The 19,147-nt window shown below is 45.5% G+C and overlaps 1 pseudogene; it reads left to right on the top strand.

Moving 5' to 3' along the window:
- Positions 1-302: 302 nt before the first annotated feature.
- Positions 303-17,523, top strand: LOC135527570 (trithorax group protein osa-like; annotated as a pseudogene).
- The last annotated feature ends 1,624 nt before the right edge of the window (positions 17,524-19,147 follow it).

The raw sequence follows: 19,147 nt of genomic DNA, 5'->3' as shown, positions 1-19,147 counted from the left end.
CACAGCCCGATCAACCAAATTATGACCCATCCTTGGTGATTTCAAAGCATCAGGCTACCACTTACCACATTATTATTGGACATGGTAATCTATTTCGCCTCAGACGTCCACATCTGTGTGATGGTTTAGATTGAAATGTTATTCCAATCTCCACGCACTCCATTCACAGCACTTCTCCATCCTTCCGAGAGATGACGCTAGAAGCAAATCACAAATTCATAATTGGGGTTCTCCAGTTCCCCTGTCACATGGCTCTACCACCGAGCTGAGGCATAGTGTAGAGATGGAGGGGGCTTGAAAAACTGTGGAAGAACATCTGACGGTTCGATACAACACAGGGGATACAGAGGAAAATAGTTAATCTGTCTGCTTGCTTTGCTTTTTGCGGAGGTGTCCAAAAATGCCAAATGCAATGGTGCATTAGGCTCATGTTTTCTCACACAAGAAGCTCCAGTTATCGCTTTAATTGATTATGCTAGCGGGGAGTGGATGGTCTGAGTGGACGCTGCGCGCCGTCGCGCCTCCCGAATCTCTGAGCTGAGTGAGTGAGTATGAGATTAGCTCCAGGCGCAATGCTCTGCCTAGAGCATGTCTCTCTTTTCCAGCATGTGGGATTTTCATATATCCCCATAATTGTATTATAGCTTTTCTGCTGACATAAATTTGATTAGCTTATTAATATTTTTCAATTTGATAATTGATTGGTAAGCTAAATGCATTTCTCCTCGCGATTTTTTCCTTTGTGTTCACAGGCTCCGTTACCTTTATTTCCAATGGGTCATGCATTTAATAGAGCAGACACGTGTGCAACAGCCACAATGTCACTTCATTAACTGGCTTTTGTGATTAGACGTCTAATTAACCGATTCGTCAGAGAACCTTAATGTAATTGCATGAGGGCATTATGGAAACGTTATGTATAGGCTAGACTACGTTTACATCGCATGCTTAGTATTCGAGAGGCTTCTTTGAATCATAAAGAATTCATTTTAGACCAATATTTGTGTTCGATAAGAGATCACCAAGCTTGGTCAGTGAATGAGAACACGCACACATGACAATCACTACATCGATTCTCATGTGTGCGTGTGTCTCTGAACATTTTTGGTGATTCTCTCATGCCTTGGCACTGCCAAATTCACCTCGCGTGTTCACACCCAGTCTCTCTGTCATGGCTAGAGTCATGTTGTGCCAGCTATGCCTGCTCCGTGTTTGGTCTCTAACCTGTTGTCTCCGGAATCACTGCAGTTTGAGCTGTCGGGGTTCTCGATGAGATGTTAAAACCCATTCAACCTATGAGAGAGTCGCGGTGTGCAGTGCAGGCAAGGGCGCAAATCATTAGGCTCACATACCAGGCTACTCGACTGATGCATAATGAAGAGGTTGAATAGGAAACATTGTGTGTAGCCTACTTGTGGAGAAGACGAAATGCATTTGAGTTTGCTACAGGGTCAAATGTATCAAAGGAGAAGGTGGTTTGGCATTTGCTTTTGTCAGCAGCAAAGGGTGCAGACAAATTAATCTCAGTTGGAGCTCAGAGCCAGGGAGAGAAGAACCACAGGGCCAGTGTATGAGCCAGCTCCCTCTAGTAGCCTAAGCCTTTATAGATCTATTTAGCATTCAGTGCACACTTAAATGAATGGATGAATACATGCTACAGAGAATCCTCTCACAGACAATATTCTCCCTCACTCAAGGCTAAAATTTTTAATGTTATTGCAAGCAAGCATCTGACCTCATTCGCATCAGCATCATGTCTCCTTTACCCCCCCTCTCTCTCTCTCACACACACACACACACACACACACACACACACACACACACACACACACACACACACACACACACACACACACACACACACACACACACACACACACACACACACACACACACACACACACACACACACACACACAGATTGAATTGTGGCTCAATGTGCTCATGGTGTCTGCCTGTCTGTGTGTGTGTGTGTCTGTATGTGTGTGGCTGGAATGACTCACAGATAAAAGGTGGGGCTGCTCTCCACATCATCTCCCAATTGATTGATCAGGACTTAAGTGCTATGCTTGCTGTGGCCAGGGTGAGTTCAGGACATAGAGAGAATCGAGACAATGTATCTGTTTGCATATGAGTGTGTGGGTGTGTGTGTGGTGTGTGTGTGTATGTGTGTGTGTGTGTCAGGGTTGTGCTCAATTCAGAATTGTGGAATTGACTCCCAGTCAACTCATGAGTTGGAATTCAAGTTGAATTGGCCACACCCCACAGGATGTAGAATTTGAATTTCAGCTTGAGTGACATGACGTAGAATTCAATTCAGTGCAATTCAAAGAAATTCCACTCAGCAATAGAACATGAGAGTTTCATTGAATCTGACAGGTCACACTTCGAGATAATAAAGAATATATAACTGTTCTCTAGAAACAATGTTCATATACTATTTTAAACATAGCGCTTACAATAACCAATTATATTTCCACCAACCATTTCATTTATTTGGCTTCTTTTTGAAGTCCTCATGGTCAACTTGAGGGTTTAACTAATGCTTTCTGTAAAATGTAGTATTTATTTTTGCCATATTGAACAAAATTTAAAGGCTCACACTAGTAGAAATCTACTTTTTCGAGATGAGAAACGAAGGCCAAATATTACCCATGATGTTGCACAATGATTTAAGTCAATGAGTCATCGTTTTAGTCAAAGTATGATATATTTTGGCTTGAATTGACAAATCCGAACTGCCCACATTGTTCAAATCCGTGTGAATGCGGTCTTTTCCCATACCATACAAATGATTTTTAGCCTACGTTTTGTTTCAGTGCTGGGTTTTATTTGAATGTTACCACCCACCAGCATGGTGTTGTTTATTAATTACAAACAGCTGCAAAGTTATTCCTCTTCGTGACTGAGATGAGTCAAACAGCCATGTGTCCACTTGGCCGCCTGAGCCATGGAGCAAATTAAAATAAGGGGCACAAAAGTTTTTGTTTTGTTTTACCAGAAAATTATCATATCCATTGGATAATTTGTACATTTTCACTTATTTTTGAACTAGTCTGTATTATTCTTTTTGATATATGACCATTTTATAAATGGTCAAATACATAATTGCGTGATATGATAGCCTTTGAAAACCTGCTCCCACTGTCGCCCCCATGATGAATGGTTTTGACCACTAAAGTTTTGCTTAACTACACACTGCACTGCTTTGATTGGTGTAACTGTCACGATCATCGTTGGAAGCATACTCGGACCAAAGTGCAGCGTGATCTGGGTTCCACATGTTTATTTGAGTGAAACGCACAAAAACAATAAAGAATGAACGAAACGTGACGTAAATGAAATGCTCACAGGCAACAACACAAAAACAAGATCCCACAAAACACAGTAGGGAAATGGCTGCCTAAATATGATCCCCAATCAGAGACAACGCTAAACAGCTGCCTCTGATTGGGAACCATTCCAGGCCAATGTAGAAATAAACACACTAGATCACCCACCCTAGTCACACCCCGACCTAACCAAAATAGAGAATAAAAAGGCTCTCTATGGTCAGGGCGTGACAGTAACGTTAGCTAGAAACCACAAGTGTCTATCCAGATAATGAAAGGGCACTCACAAAATAAAATTCAAGGAACTTATAGTTACATGTCATTTGTGGCGTGCATGATCATGAGCAAAGTCATTGTAGCCTATCATTTCACTTCCCCTGTGAGAACTATGAGCACGATCTGACTTGGCTTTGTTGTACCGCAGCTGAAGCATGCCAGCAGCCTACCTACCAAAGGTTGCACCGTGTCCATTACAATGTAGAAAACCGCATATCAGCTATCTTTCAATAGTTATCCATAATATCTGGAGCTTCATCACAATTTCTTCTAACTGTTTCTATGGTGGATTTGCCTGCCGCGATTCATGGAAAATGCCATAACTTTGGAGACAACAACAACAACAGTGGTTTCCATCTGTGGCAAAGTTTTCCCTAAATTAGTGCTTATGACAAGTCCAGTTTTAGAAGCCATAGTCAGCGGCAAATCTTTTGAATGCGGTGTAGTTAAAAAAACACACAGCAACAACAGATAACATTAGCTAGCTAGATAAAGTTAGCATGCTAGCTAGCTACACTGACGGCTGACAGTGCCCTCGTTTTTGATCAACATGTGGAAATTCCCACACCTGTTACGTCCGTCGTTAGAAGAATGAGACCAAAGCGCAGCGTGAAAAGTGTTCATGATTTTTAATACTGAACTCTGACAAAACAACAAAATACAAAACCGAACGTAAAGTTCTGCAGGGCTAGACAGCAACTATGCAAAAACAAGATCCCACAATCCAAGGTGGGAAAAAAGGCTGCCTAAGCATGATCCCCAATCAGAGACAACGATAAACAGCTGCCTCTGATTGGGAACAATACTAGGCCAACAAAGAAATAGAAACATAGATTTGCCCACCCAAGTCACAAATAGAGAATAAACAAGGCTCTCTAAAGTCAGGGCGTGACAGTACCCCTTCCAAAGGTGAGGACTCCGGCCGTAAACCTGAACCTATAGGGGAGGGTCCGGGTGGTCATCTTATCTCGGTGGAGGCTCCGGTGCGGGACGCAGACCCCGCTCCGCTTGAGGCTCCCCCCACTTTGGTGGCACCTCTGGTGCGGGGATCGTCGTCGTGGACTCCGGACCGTAGATCGTCGTCACAGACTCCGTACCATAGATTGTCGTCTCTGGAAGCTCCGGACTGGGGACTGTCGCTGGAGGCTCCGGACTGGGAACCGTCTCTGGAGGCTCCGGGCCATGGATCATCACTGGAGGCTTTGTGCCATGGATCATCACTGGAGGCTTTGTGCCATGGATAGTCACTGGAGGCTTCGGGCCATGGATCGTCACTGGAGACTTCGTTCCATGGATCATCACTGGAGGCTTCGGGCCATGGATCATCACTGGAGGCTTCGTGCCATGGATCATCACTGGAGGCTTCGTGCCATGGATCAATTACGTCAAAATAGTTGCGGCAACTTCCTCACGTGGGTCCTTTAAGACCAATACCAGTACCAATATTGAAATAGAAAAGCCTTTCATATTAAATTAAGTTGTCACACCCTGATCTGTTTCACCTGTCTGTGTGCTTGTCCCCCCCCCCTCGAGGTGTCGCCCATCTTCCCCATTATCCCCTGTGTAATTATACCTGTGTTCTCTGTTTGTCTGTTGCCAGTTCGTTTTTTTCATTCATACCTACCAGCATTTTCCCCTGCTCCTGCCTGTTTTCCTGCTCCTGTTTTCTAGTCCTTCCTGGTTTTGACCGTTCTGCCTGCCCTGACACTGAGACTGCCTGCCGTTCTGTACCCTTTATACCTTCGCTGGATTATTGACCCCAGCCTGACTTGACCTGTCGTTTGCCTGCCCCTGTTGTTAGGAATAAACTTTTGTTTCTTCAACGCTGTCTGCATCTGGGTCTTACCTCAAACGTGATAGTACAAACTGGCCATGACTGACCCAGCAGACCCGGACTAGCTGCCCAATGCCACCTCCTCCCAAGGAGCCTCCATGGAGGGGGTCCAAACTTTGGCTGAGCACGATGACCAGACGTTGGACATGTTGCTGGAGCAATTCCGCGGATTGTCTGGGAGACAGCCTGCCACGGTGGTAACCCACTACCCCTCAGTAACCCGGCGGTCAGCAGCGCCGCCCCACCGGCCACTCCACCTTTCCGGGAGCCCCGCTTACCTCCCCGGAATGCTTTAATGGAGAGCCGAGGACCTGTCGGGCGTTTCTAGCTCAGTGTGTCCTCATTTTCGAGCTTCAGCCCTCCTCCTTCCCCTCGGATCGCTCCAAGATAGCCTACCTCATCACGCTGATGTCCGGTAGGGCTCTCACCTGGGCTACCGCTGTATGGGAACAACAATGTGTGTGAGTCTGGAGGGGTTCGTGGGAGAAGTGAGGAAGGATTTTGATGCCCTTTTCTCCAGGAGAGAAGCTGCCCGAAAGCTAATCCAGCTCCAGCAGGATGCCCGCAGTGTGTTCGAGTATGCAGTGGATTTTCGCACGTTTGCAGCTCGGGAGTTACCCACAGATCTTGATTCCCTCATCACTTTGACCATCCGCATCGATGGGCGATTACGGGATGACGGATGGGGGAAATAAAATTTCGCTCACACGCCCAGGAATTCCACCCCGCCTCCAAGTCATCCCTGAAGTCCCCAACAGTCCCGTTGCCAAGAGCACCCGAGGTTTCCCGACCTCCCTCAAGAGTTGCTGAAGACGGCTGAGGCACTGTTTCCCGAGCCTATGCAACTAGGCAGAGGTGGGCTGTTGCCAGCGGAACGGCAATACAGGATCAACACAAAGAGCTGTCTGTATTGTGAGACTTTTGGTCATTTTGTGTCCTCTTGTCCATTAAAAGAACAGGCTCACCGGTAGGAGCGAGTACTCTGGTGGGCCATATGGAGAACTTTTCTGCTTCTCTTACTCACACCCCTTTTCATGCCATTCTGCTGTGGGGAAACCAGTCCAAATCTCTCCGTGTCCTCATTGACTATGGGGCCGATGAGAGCTTATTGGATGCCAGACTGGCTACCAAGCTGAACATCCCCACTCAGCCCCTCTCCATTCCCATGGATGGTAGAGCTCTAGATGGCACTCTATAGGTCGGGTCACCCATAACACCACTCCCATCAACCTACGTGTGTCAGGGAATCACAGCGAGACCATTCAATTCCTGCTCATCAAGTCTCCCCAGATTCCCATGGTTTTGTGATTCTTCTGGCTCCAGCGACACAATCCTCTCATCAACTGGTCTACGGGTGCTATCAAGGGCTGGAGTCCGTTCTGCCACACCCATTGTCTGAAGTCGGCGCAACCTGACCCGGGATGTCTTCCTGGGGGCTCGGAAGTTACTCCAGACCTCTCCTCCATTCCCTTGGAGTACCAGGACCTCCGGAAGGTGTTCAGCAAACCCTGGTCTACTTCCCTTCTGCCGCACCATCCCTATGACTGCGGGATTGACCTTCTCCCTAGCACCAGCCGCCCCGGCAACGTCTGTACTCTCTGTCAGGACCAGAGACCAAGGCTATGGAGACCTACATCGGTTCTTCTTCGTGGAGAAAAAGGACAAGACCTTGTGCCCGTGCATTGATTACCAGGAACTCAATGCCATTACTGTGAAGAACCATTATCTACTACCACTTATTTCCTCTGTCTTCGAGCCACTCCAGGGGGCCACTGTTTTCTCCAAGCTGTATCTACGAAATGCCTACCACCTGGTGCGGATACGAGAGGGGGATGAGTGGAAGACCTCCTTCAACACGGCCAGCGGCCACTACGAATATCTGGTCATGCCGTTTGGCCACACCAATGCCCCTGCTGTGTTCCAGGCTCTGGTGAATGATGTTCTCCGTGACATGTTGAACCGGTTCGTCTTTGTCTACATTGATGACATCCTTGTCTTCTCCCGCTCCCCCCAAGAACACGTGCTCCACGTCAAACAGGTTCTCCAGCACCTTCTGGAGAACCAGCTGTTTGTTAAGGTGGAAAGTGCAAGTTCCATTGCTCCACCATTCCCTTTCTGGGCTATCATCTCTGCTGGGAGTGTCCAGATGGATCCCAGGAAGGTGTAAGCGGGGGTGGATTGGCCTCAGCCTATATCCAGGGTGCAGCTGCAATGCTTCCTGAGGTTTGCACATTTTTACACCGCTTTATCCTGGGTTACAGCACCCTGGTTTCCCCCTCTCTGCACTCACCTCTACCAAGGTTCCGTTCACGTGGTCCTCTGCCGCTGACCGGGACCTCAAACGCAGCTTCACCACTGTTCCTATCTTGGCTCATCCTGACCCTTCCCGTCAGTTCGTGGTGAAGGCCGATGCTTTGGATGTCGGAGTGGGGGCTGTCCTGTCCCAAGGATCTGCCCTGGACCTTAAGCTGTATCCCTGTGCCTTCTTCTCCCACCGCTTCAACGCCACGTAGAGGAACTATGATGTGGGGAATCGGGAGCTTCTTGCGGTGAAAATGGCGTTGGAGGAATGGAGGCATTGGCTAGAAAGGGCGGAACATCCGTTCATTGTGTGGACCGACCACAAAAACATGCAGTATCTCCACACGGCAAGTGCCTCAACTCCAGACAGGCGAGATGGACCCTGCTGTTTACCTAGCTCAACTTTTACCCTCTCCTACCGGCTGGGGTCCAAGAACGTCAACCCCGGATGCCATGTTTCGCCGCTATAACCTCACTTTTACCACCCCGGATCCCTTCCCACCTAGTGCCTGGCGACAGCACTCAGCTAGAGTATAGGGAAACAGATGGGGGGGCCCAGATAACCGGATGTTTGTGCCTGATGCAGTCCGGTCCGCGGTTTTGGATTTGGCCCATTCCTCCAGGCTTGGCTGCCACCCGGGTTCCCGTCGAACAACGCTTTTGGTGGCTTACTATGGTTTCGGATGTTGCCTGTTAGTCGCCGCCTGCACGGTCTGTGCACAGAACAAGACTCCTCGGCAAGTTCCGGCTGGTCTACTTCAACCACTGCCTGTCGCTCACCGTCCCTTTTCCCATATATCCCTGGATTTCGTCATCGGTCTCCCCCCGTCTGAGGGCAACACTGCCATCCTGTCTTTGGTTGACTGGTTTTCCAAAGCCGCCCACTTCATTCCTCTTCCCAAACTACCCTCGGCCAAGGAGATGGCCCAGCTTATGGTGCAGCACGTCTTCCGTATCCTCAGATTCCCAGTGGACATGGTCTACGACCAGGGTGCTGAGATCTCGTGCCGGTTCTGGAAGGCGTTCGGCACTCTCATTGAGTTGTCGGCTAGCTTGTACCCTTTTTTACGATTTCCAACCCAGTACCCATTCCAGACTATACAAATGAAATACACATGCGGATCCCTTCTCCACAAAACAGATGTGCATGCAGATATAGGCGTAAAGACATAATGTAGGCATAAAGAGGTGCATCAACATGCTCTAAAACTTATCTCTATGGCCTCTCAAGGACCCACACCACATGTCCTGTTCTTAGCTCCCTTATACCCTGACATGCCCAGCCTCCTGTCACCCCAGTAACACACAGACAGGTAGGGCAACACAAGGGGTAGAAGAACAATGAACATTTACAGTTTGAGGTTTAAGCGTATAGTAGATTGCCATAGGATGAGGGGGTTTTCTCTGTGGCTGGGGAGAGGGGCTTTGTTTTACAGAGGAGCCTCTGGTGGAGGGCCATTTGACTGCTTTGCTCTGCTCGGAGCGCAACGTCCAATTGGTTGGCTTAGAGAAAGCTGCTCCAAGGCCAGAGATTACACTGCAGTGCCGAGGCGTCACTCTGACTATGAGCCAAGGGGTAAGACGGGATAGAGAGAGAGAGAGAGAGTAGAGTAGAATATGTTGGGAGGAGGAGGAGGTGGACCGACAGAGACAACAAGGCAGCAGCTCTGGGAACCTGGCTCTGGAAATGTGACATTCTCCTCTCATCATCAGCTTTTCAGCTTCTTCAAAACACCTGTCACGGAACTCCCACGCACACACTGATGTGCCTGCCTCTCTCTTTCTTCCTCACCCTCCTTTCAGCCTTACTCTGCTCTAATTCCTCTTGCCTTACCCTTGCTCAAAACATCTGTGTTCTGTTCTCAGAACATAGATACACTGTCAGATTTCTGAATGAATAGAACATGTCTTTCTGGATCCATTTGGGTATTTCGGAATATTCAGGATATTCTTGTGAGAGTGTTACAAAATATATATTCTGGGTCAACTCTGGGGAGGGAGTTGGAATGCACTTAAAGACATTTGAATTCTGGTGGGAATTATTTTAATTGTGCAAAGTTAAAGGTTTTTTCACCTCTCCTGTTTATACTTCCCCTGTATTTAACACTTTTATGACATGCTTTACACACAGTATACAATATATAGGTATGTCCCTTAAGTTGTAAGGTAATACAGATGTGTTATTAAGCATGTTTCCTGCCTCAATGTATTGTACAGTCATTGCCAAAAGATCTAGTATGTAGTGGTTGGCTCTCTACTGTTGTGAAATGTCATGTATTAATACATTCTATTCATATTTATCAAGCAGGGACTAATTTGCGAGTCAAGAAAGAGCACAGTTTGTGTTTGTGCCCTGTTGAGAGCACTCTGTATCATACTTACGAGAACAGCTGAAGGATGAAACCATATTTTTGGAAGAATCAGTACTTTCTCTCCCATATAAATTAGAATGTAAACATGTGCCCTACTAGCACTGTACAGACCACCACCACAGCCCACTGCAATGGAAAGGCTAAGGCTAATTTATCTGAGCTTCTTCAGCCATTTTGGATACCCACACTGGTATGCTAATGAGCAACAATACTAACCATGTAAGTGCCTACCAAATTGGCACATTGGTCCCATAGCCACTGAATTGATCTGACCATAGACACTCTTTTGGCTAAAACCAAAAAATTATGTGTGTGCATTCCACCAATTATTTACTCCAATTCCCAAGGAGGACATAAGATAAATGCTTTAAAGATATCAACACTTGGCAGAAACATGCATATCTGTTGGTGTTGAAATTCCCTGTGTGGAATATCCATATGTTGCAAATCAGTGCTACATTCTTCACAACCTCATCTATTTCTATAGAATGAATGATGCAGGCACAAAGGCACACAGCTCAAAACTCCCCCCACCTGCCCAGAACACACACCAGAACACCAGAACGCACACCCCATCCCATTTTCGCTGTACCGGAACAAGATTCAGTGCAGAGCTCTCTGTTTCAGTGTGTAGGAGCCAATTTACTATTATGTCTAACTGAAGAAATGGTTGAGCGATAGGGATGTCAGACAGTCATGGGAGATAAGGGTTTGTTTTTGTGTGCGAGAGATAAAAATATAAGAGGAACCTAATAGGAGTTAATTGAAGAGGGGAAAAGCACCTGTGATACTGGACATACATCACAGTACCTCCTAATTACCTAGCAGCTGGTCTGAACCAGTATTTGGGGGGAGATGGGGGTAGTAGTGCAGAAAACAATGTTCCTCTGTTAACAAGGACATAAAGAACACATTATACTGTACCTCAGCATGCTGTGTGACCTGAGAATTTAAATGTCAAATGTTTTTCATGCCAGGTTATGGCACTCCATAGTTAGCATAAATATATTCAGAAGCACAGATGTCCAACCATAGCCACATGCAGAGACAAAGTTAAGCGATGTAACTCTTTCCTTCTGTACTAATTGAGACCACCCCGACTCAACTTCAACTGTTAGTCAACAAGAGGCTATGATGAACTCTGGAGAAAGACTTTAGACTATAGATCAGAGTGAAATGAATAATATGAATTGTAAGGTATAAAGAGCGTGACAGTATATTCACCAATGAATATATCTGTGAGAAGAGATTTGGGAACCTGTTTCAAAATAGGCTAGCACCTTGGGGATTACTGGTTCAAAATTCTTGGCGTTTTCTTCTGTAGTCATGTAGTTCAATAAGTTTAACGGATTTTGTGAAACTATGCGACTGATTAGTCAGCCAGTACTGTTATATCAGAAACATATTTGCTGTCGCTTAGAGATTTGGAGGGCATCATGAAATAATCCTGATAAGGACTTTTCCTCTTTGTTTCAATCAAACCATCCACCTTACACTCCTCTTTCACTGAGAGAGGAAAAAGCTTGGAGGACAATATAATCAAAGAAAAGATGGTTTTCTCTGTTTTCTATCGTCTCTTTGGTTTTGGAATAAGATAATGATGTGTGCCTGTCTCTGTTCCTGTGTCTGTGTTACAGTATTTTTAGCTTCCATGTGACTCATTGACCCTGTTAATATTTACACTGTTGTGCAGGATTGATTCAAACATGGGGCAAATCATGATAGTTACATGGGGTGAATTACATTACACTTAAACAAACATATATGTCAGCATATCTTCAACTGGTTTCTCGCAGGGATGATTGGTACAGCATATGTATGTGTAGAGGACAGGTCCTGGTGAGGGTGGTCCCTGAAGACTGTAAGTCTCTGGATAAGAGCGTCTGCTAAATGACTTAAATGTAAATGTAAATGTAAGACTAAAGATTAAGCGTAGTTTCATAGATAAAGTCCAGCACACATTTGAATCTGGATATTAATTCCACTGATGTTGATTGTAGTACTATGGGCTCTTTGGACACAACAGGTTAGGTACCTGACGTTTTGTGGATGTGTCAGAAATGCCCCAAATCCTTAACGAGCCAAGGAAGATAAAGATGCCACAGGGTAAATGACAGTCAGTGGAGAGGAAAAGAGGACAAAGAAAAGGAGGTCAGAAATGCTGTGGTTGATCTCTTGGTTATTCCAATGTCCTTCTTTTGTTGGTCCTTGGAGCAATGGAATAAATTGAGCAATTCAAGCAACTGTTTTTCATGATGTCTTCTCCTTTTTTATTTGAATGATATGTTTGCCCAAGTTCCCCATTCCACCTTACAATTCCATGGGCTTAAATAAGAGCAGCTGATCTGTATGACAAACACACAGTTCTTTCCTCTCCTTCTCCGTCTCTGCAGAGCCCAGGGAGGTTGTGGTGCCTACGTGTGCGGTGTGCATGTGTGTGGTGAGTGTGTGGTTGTGAGAGAGCGAGCGCCAGCGCTCCCACATGGCCTCCATGCAGGACGGGCTGAACTTCACGTCTCCTTCCTACGGCAAGGTCCTGCTGCTGGGCGCTATCGCTGCTGCCTCAGCCTTCGTCGTCACCATCCTCATCGTGGTGCTCTGTGTGGGCTGCCAGAGGTGAGACGAGTTAATGACCATGACCATGTGCACACGCACACAGCTATTTGCGTCTTTATAGTACATGAAATGTTGTGTTTCTTATAGGAAGGGAAAGACGCATAATGTCTCCAGTGAAGGTGGGAAGCACAGGCTGATGGACATGGTGAGCAGAGAATCCCTCATATTACCACATTTACCTCAGCTGTGAGCATCATTTTAGGTAAAGCATGGATACATTATGCATTCAAGCGATTGAGAAAAACTATAATTTGTTTGTGTGTTTTCAGAGTATACTCAAGCAGTCAAGGCTGCGTTCCATCAGCAAGTCGGACGGTGAGATGAACAAGCTAAACTGCAATGGCAAGAGTGAGTAGAACTCTTAGGTATAAGACTATCACAAATGTTGAGCTCCACTTCGAGAAATCTTCACTACATAACAAACAATGAAATTGACACCTTTTACAAAGCCTTCTTTTATTTAGGTGTGAAAGAATGCTAACCTTTCTGGTTTCCATGTGTCCTGCAGAGTCATCCAAAAAGAACCGTCCGGCCAGCATGGACCTCCTGCTGCTGCCCAGCCGCCGGTCCAACTCTGACCTGCGCTCCGGGGGACGGACGCTACCCCAGGTACCCTCTGGTACGGGAGAGGAGCACACCTACTCTGAGGTCGGTCAACGCTCCTCCCCGAAGCGTGGCCCTGATAACAACCTCTACGCCATAGTGGGCAGGGCCGGAGAGACAGACACCCCAGCCCCTCCGGCCGTCCCAGCCAACACCCCTGCCCCCTGACCCAGACGGGGATGGGTTGAATGAACTGCTCCCCGAGCCAGATCCCATCCCCCAGGCCATGGCTCCTCCACACCCCCCGGAGACTACTGCAGAGTACGCCTGCGTCCGTAAGCTCCTGAAGGTGGACAAGGCTGTCCCCCAAAAGAGAGATAGTGGGACGGATATGGGGGAGGCACCGGTGCCGCCCCCTCGCCACGCCCCACCTTCACATCCTGCGCCGCTTCCGCCACACCCTCACAGCGTTAAGATGCTCCGGAAAAACGCGGAGGCCTTCAACCTGCCCACCTTCCCCAAGGTTGGTAGAAAAAAGGCTGATAATACAGAATTATACAGATACAGATTTCTGTTCGTTAGGGGAGTCTTAAAGTCAGACCTTGACGAAGGCCATGTGAGCAGAAATGGTGATTAATTTCACTGCATTTTCCTGCCTGTTTATACATGTCTCTTTTATGTACTTCCAGTTCACTACATGTATTACTCACAGACTGTGTGTGTGTATGTTTGTGTGTTTTGTATAAGATTACGTTTTGTACTTAGCATTCTTCACAGCGCTGCTCTCTCGGGCTCAATGCCATATAGATGACGCAATGCATTGAAACACAGATCATTATCCCTGCAGAAAGACAATGGTGCTGCTTGGCTGTCCTGTCATTCAAACAGCAAGCTGCACCTATCAGTTAAAATCCACAAGATGTGGTACTTTAAGTCAAGTCTCTAATCCTAGTTTTAATATACATAATGTATTCTTGATTTGGTTAGTATCCCCTGTGCTCCAATAATGTAGAGCTGTACAGCTTGCATGAATCAACTGTAATGGTCTAGAATCTAGATGCTTCCTACATTTATGCCTGCAAGGCTGTTTGAGGTGTTATGAATGAGCATGCATCTTCTTTAGGATCTGTCATGGATGCTGGGTCCCTAGGCAGCCCCTAGAGAGCATTGAATCTTAGTCAATTTCTCCTGATGCCTCTGCAGCTCAAGTAATTCTGTTGAGAGCTAAACATTTCATTGAGATGTTTAGAGTGCAAATGTAATGTAATGCATTTATATGTATGTTTGCACACAAAGAATGACTTGTATACTCCTTAGCAGAGGGGAGCAAAGGCATTTTAAATAATAAGCCTGTAACTGAACTTTTCATTACACTCTCCCAAGTATTATACAAAAGCACTATGTTTTGTTTGTTTTATTGCTGTGTTTCATCTCAATCATATGTGATGTGTTGACAACCCGTTCTTCCCGTTCTCTGATTGGCTGGCAGGAGGCAGTGTTCATGGGTAATGGAGAGCAGTATATATGGAAGCCTCCAGAGGATGATGACATCATCATGCTCCAAAACAAACCCTTAGGCCCTCTAAGTCCTCACAGTGGAGAGAACATTCAGCCATCTACTGCTATGGTGAGTATCAGTGGAAGTTGGTGGGTGGATGTATAGGAGGACGCGCTCATTGTAATGGCTGGAATGGAATTAATGGAACGGAGTCAAACGTGGGTTCCATTCCAACCATTACAATGAGCCCGTCCTCCTATAGCTTCTCCCAACAGCCTCCTCTGGTGAGTATGTTTGTCATTACAAAGTATGTGTTCATTGTGTTTATCAGACTGATTAGTACTGAGGGTTGTCCTGTGCTGTGTGGTTTCCAGGCTGCAGAGATGTACTCCAAACCAGTCAAGAAGAAGAGAACTGTTCCTGGGTCTCCCCCAGCAAACATTGGCTTTCGTACCTTGGGACGCGGTGACCGGGACCGAGACGGTGGGTTCAGTGTGGTGGTCAAGCCCCAGAACTGGGCCCCGCAGGAAGGGAAGCCTGTCGGAGGAGCCTCTGCAACTCTGGAGGACCACTGTTACGAGTCCATCGGGACGGGGGAGGAATGCAACCCTGCCTATGAGCCTATGGAAGGTGGTGGTGGTTGGAAGCGAGTTGGAGGAACCGAACGGCCTCCCAACACCTGCGCCACCCTCAGGCCCAGAAGGAAGAAGTCCCAGCAGCCCTTGCAGCAGCAGCAGCCTCCCCCGCCACCACCCACACAGCAAACCCCCAAGTTACAGCACCTTCCAGCCAAAGCCCTGCTGCTGCCCGGGGAGAACCTGTACGAGAGTATAGGGGACATGAAGCAGGGCGGAACTGCGACTTCCAGCACCACTACCATCTTCACCTTCAACGACGGCATGGAGATGTATGTCACTGGGCTCTAAGTCTGCTCCCTCTGTGACCTCTCACCTCCTTCCTAGCATTTAAAAAGAAGACCACGGTCGAGGAGAGCTGGTTGAGCCCCTCTCATGCTCACTCACATGTTTACATTACAGTCATAACTTCCTGCCTTTCAGAGCCTAGGGCAACAGTGTTGGTCAGTGGTTAATGACCTGGGCTGAAGAGAAAGCCCTTGGCTGGGTCAAACCCCTACCTTGAATCCAAAGGTAGTGATGAGAAATGAGCACAAAACTATTACAGAAATATCTGTAGGATGGCAGCACTATTTTAACAATGTGCAGAGCACAATTAGAGGGAACATTTGGAAAATTCTTCCCAATTTTTGCAGGTCTAACCATTGAAATATAATTAATTTCTATGGTTAAAACAGTGTTATTGTACTGGCAATCCTGGAGCCCTAGTTTAGGAATGAGCACAACTTTCAGTTTACTCCCTATGTAGCACTTAGTCTGTGTACGGCAGACCTTTCCCCCAAGTTGGTCGAGGTGTGATTCAGGAAGGAATTAAAAGTATTAAAAGTAAAGAAATTAAATATTATTCAAAAGACTTGAAAGCTCAGGGACCAAGAGTCAAATTATGAGAGAATAATTAACGAAATTGCACACATTGTTGTTTTCTTCCCCCACAAAAAACACAAATAATTTGACCATATTCTCAGATGATAATAGCAGATATTTTTCCATTTTCATTTGTTACATATCACATGGACTGACAACTGTCTCCAATGCCATCTGTAAATGAAGTGTTTTATTTTGTCGATCTTTTTCTTGCACTTTGCCTGCTTAATGTTGCATGCTAAAAAAACTCAAATCAAGCACTGTCATGTGGTATCTAAGAACGGTTTCTTTTTTGATAATGTTGTTGATTGTTTAGTTATTATGTTGCCTTGTTTCTCTTAGAGAGCAAAATGTCATTCTGATTCAGGATAGCTTTGGTCACTGGAAATCTCTGGTAATTGTTACTGTCAAGTTGGTCACTGCCTTCGTCTTCACCACAGAGAGGATAGGATACTACTATGCGAACTACAGGGGCCATATCTAGTCAAGGGGGCATGCTGGTGGAGTCCACACAAAACTCACAGTCCTGAACACTGACGATGGTGATTCCACCATCCTCAACTCTGAACGCGTGGTGGAACTGACACCCATCAACAAACCCTCCATAGCTGTGTCTCATCACGCCACTGATGAACATTTTGATCTACTCTCAATCCCCAGTGACATCTTAAATATACAGGAAAAAACAACAACAGTGCAAGTGACAATAAATGCCAATGATCCAACGCAGAGATTGTGAAGGAGAGTATAAAAAGTATAGCGCAAAACGTCATCTCAACCTGGATACTAAAGAAGAAAACTTCATCTGACCAAATATACCAGCACACAATGTGGTTATTATTATTATTATGTATGTTGACGCAATGTGCGTGTGTGTATGTTACGAAAAGAGAAATCATAATAAATATATAATTGGTGTCAAGAAATCTATCTTTTACTATTTATGTTTGGTTGTGTTTTTGGAATGACTTCTCTGGTGGCAAATTTGCAAAGAAGTAAGTTACAATGTGAAGTTTGATGTGCTTTTGTTACATTTTTCCAAGCCACTTAAGCTATGATGTGTTCATTGAAAAGCCCAGCTAGGTTTTATGTGGCAGCTACTGTTGTGTGTTTGCTAATCAGACGACGGGGTCTTGTGCCCGAAGCTTGTAATTAAGTGCTAAAAATGAAAAAGATTGTAATGTTTTATATCAAGATTAATATTCATGAAAATGTCGGTCAAGTTTATACTTTTGTAATAAAGTGGCACTTTGAAAAATGTGTTTTCTCTAAGCTTGACTTTAAAAAAATCAAAACATTTACCTCATATGCCTTTTAATTAGATAGGATTACCTTTTCCAGAAGGTAATAATTATTTGTCCAACCTTGCCAGCTAACTTCACTAAAACACAGCACAGTCGAAAGCATTCTTTCCATTTGGCCCTTTTCCATATGCATTATAACATCGTGATCTAAAGAATTAACATGGTCCACACATACCTATACAGTTGTGAAAAGGGCACGACAGCACCTCTTCCCCCTTAGAAGGCTGAAAAGATGGCATGGGCCCTCATTCTCAAAAAGTTCTACAGCCGCACAATTGAGAGCATTTTGACGGGCTGCATCACCACTTGGTACCGCAACTGCAAAGCACATGACCGGAAGGCACTACAGAGGGAAGGGAAGTACTGCCAAGTACATCACTGGGGCCAAGCTCCCTGCCTTCTAGGACTTCGATACAAGGCAGTGTCAGAGAAAGGCACAAAAAAAATGTTAAAGACTCCAGCCACCCAAGCCATAGACTGTTCTCTCGGCTACCTCATGGCAAGCGGTACCAGTGCACCAAGTCTGGAACCAACAGGACCATGAAAAAATTCTACCACCAAACCATAAGACTACGAAACAAGACTGCTAAATAGCTAATCAAATGGCTACCCAGACTACCTGCATTGACCCTTTGTTGCACCAGCTCTCTTGCACTGACTCTATGCACAGACACTGGACTCTACCCACACACTCACACATACAGTACTTACACTGACACCCCAACACACACCCACACACATAACATGCGCACACGTGCACACTGACGCCACGCACTATTTCTTATTTGATATTTTCTCTTTAACTCTGTATTGTTGGAAAAGGACATGTAAGAAAGTATTTCACTTTTAGTCTACACCCGTCGTCTACGAAGCATGTGACAAACACAGTTGGATTTGATCCAAGCATTGACCAAGATGAAACTCGCAAATCAAACACACGGTGGCCTTTAACCCTCATTGTTGGCCAAATATATAGCAATATCAAACTGATCCTGAAACCAAAGGCAACTCTGAAAAACACTGGTGATAACTAATGGAAGACAAAGGTTCTGCAATAGTGCTATAGATTTATCACAGGTAAACATGATTTAATTGGCTATTAAGGCATTGAGAAAGTCAGATTCTTGCAAGTAGATGTATTGGGGATTGTTTCCTCACATGGTAATCTGCCATTCACTTTATTCCATAATTACACTCTCATGCATTTCCCAGAGATAAATGTTCAAATTTGCCATGTCAAAATATTACACTTGATCTCCATCATAACCTAATGAGCACAACAGTATTATTTTTGCGAAACGGTAAATCATTTCTCGTTGCTTTCACACACAATGCAAATGCTAAGCACATTGTTGAAAAACACTTAACACAACTCTATAAAAGATGCAAAACTCAGTTGAGTAAATCTTAACAAAACCAAATTCTAACATTTGGTCACAGCTGATACAAATTACTCCCAGGAATGTGAACCTCTTCTGTATGTGAGCAAAACTTGTTTGCACGGTTGTTCAATCAGCAATCAGTCCTTATTCATGCATAAAAAAGGTCAGAGGCCGAGGGCAAAGACAGAGG

This window comes from Oncorhynchus masou, chromosome 33, assembly GCF_036934945.1.
Source record: "Oncorhynchus masou masou isolate Uvic2021 chromosome 33, UVic_Omas_1.1, whole genome shotgun sequence".
NCBI classification, from domain to species: Eukaryota; Metazoa; Chordata; class Actinopteri; order Salmoniformes; family Salmonidae; genus Oncorhynchus; species Oncorhynchus masou.
The sequence above is the reverse complement of the archived record's forward strand: the minus strand, read 5'-3'. Positions and strand labels throughout refer to the sequence as shown.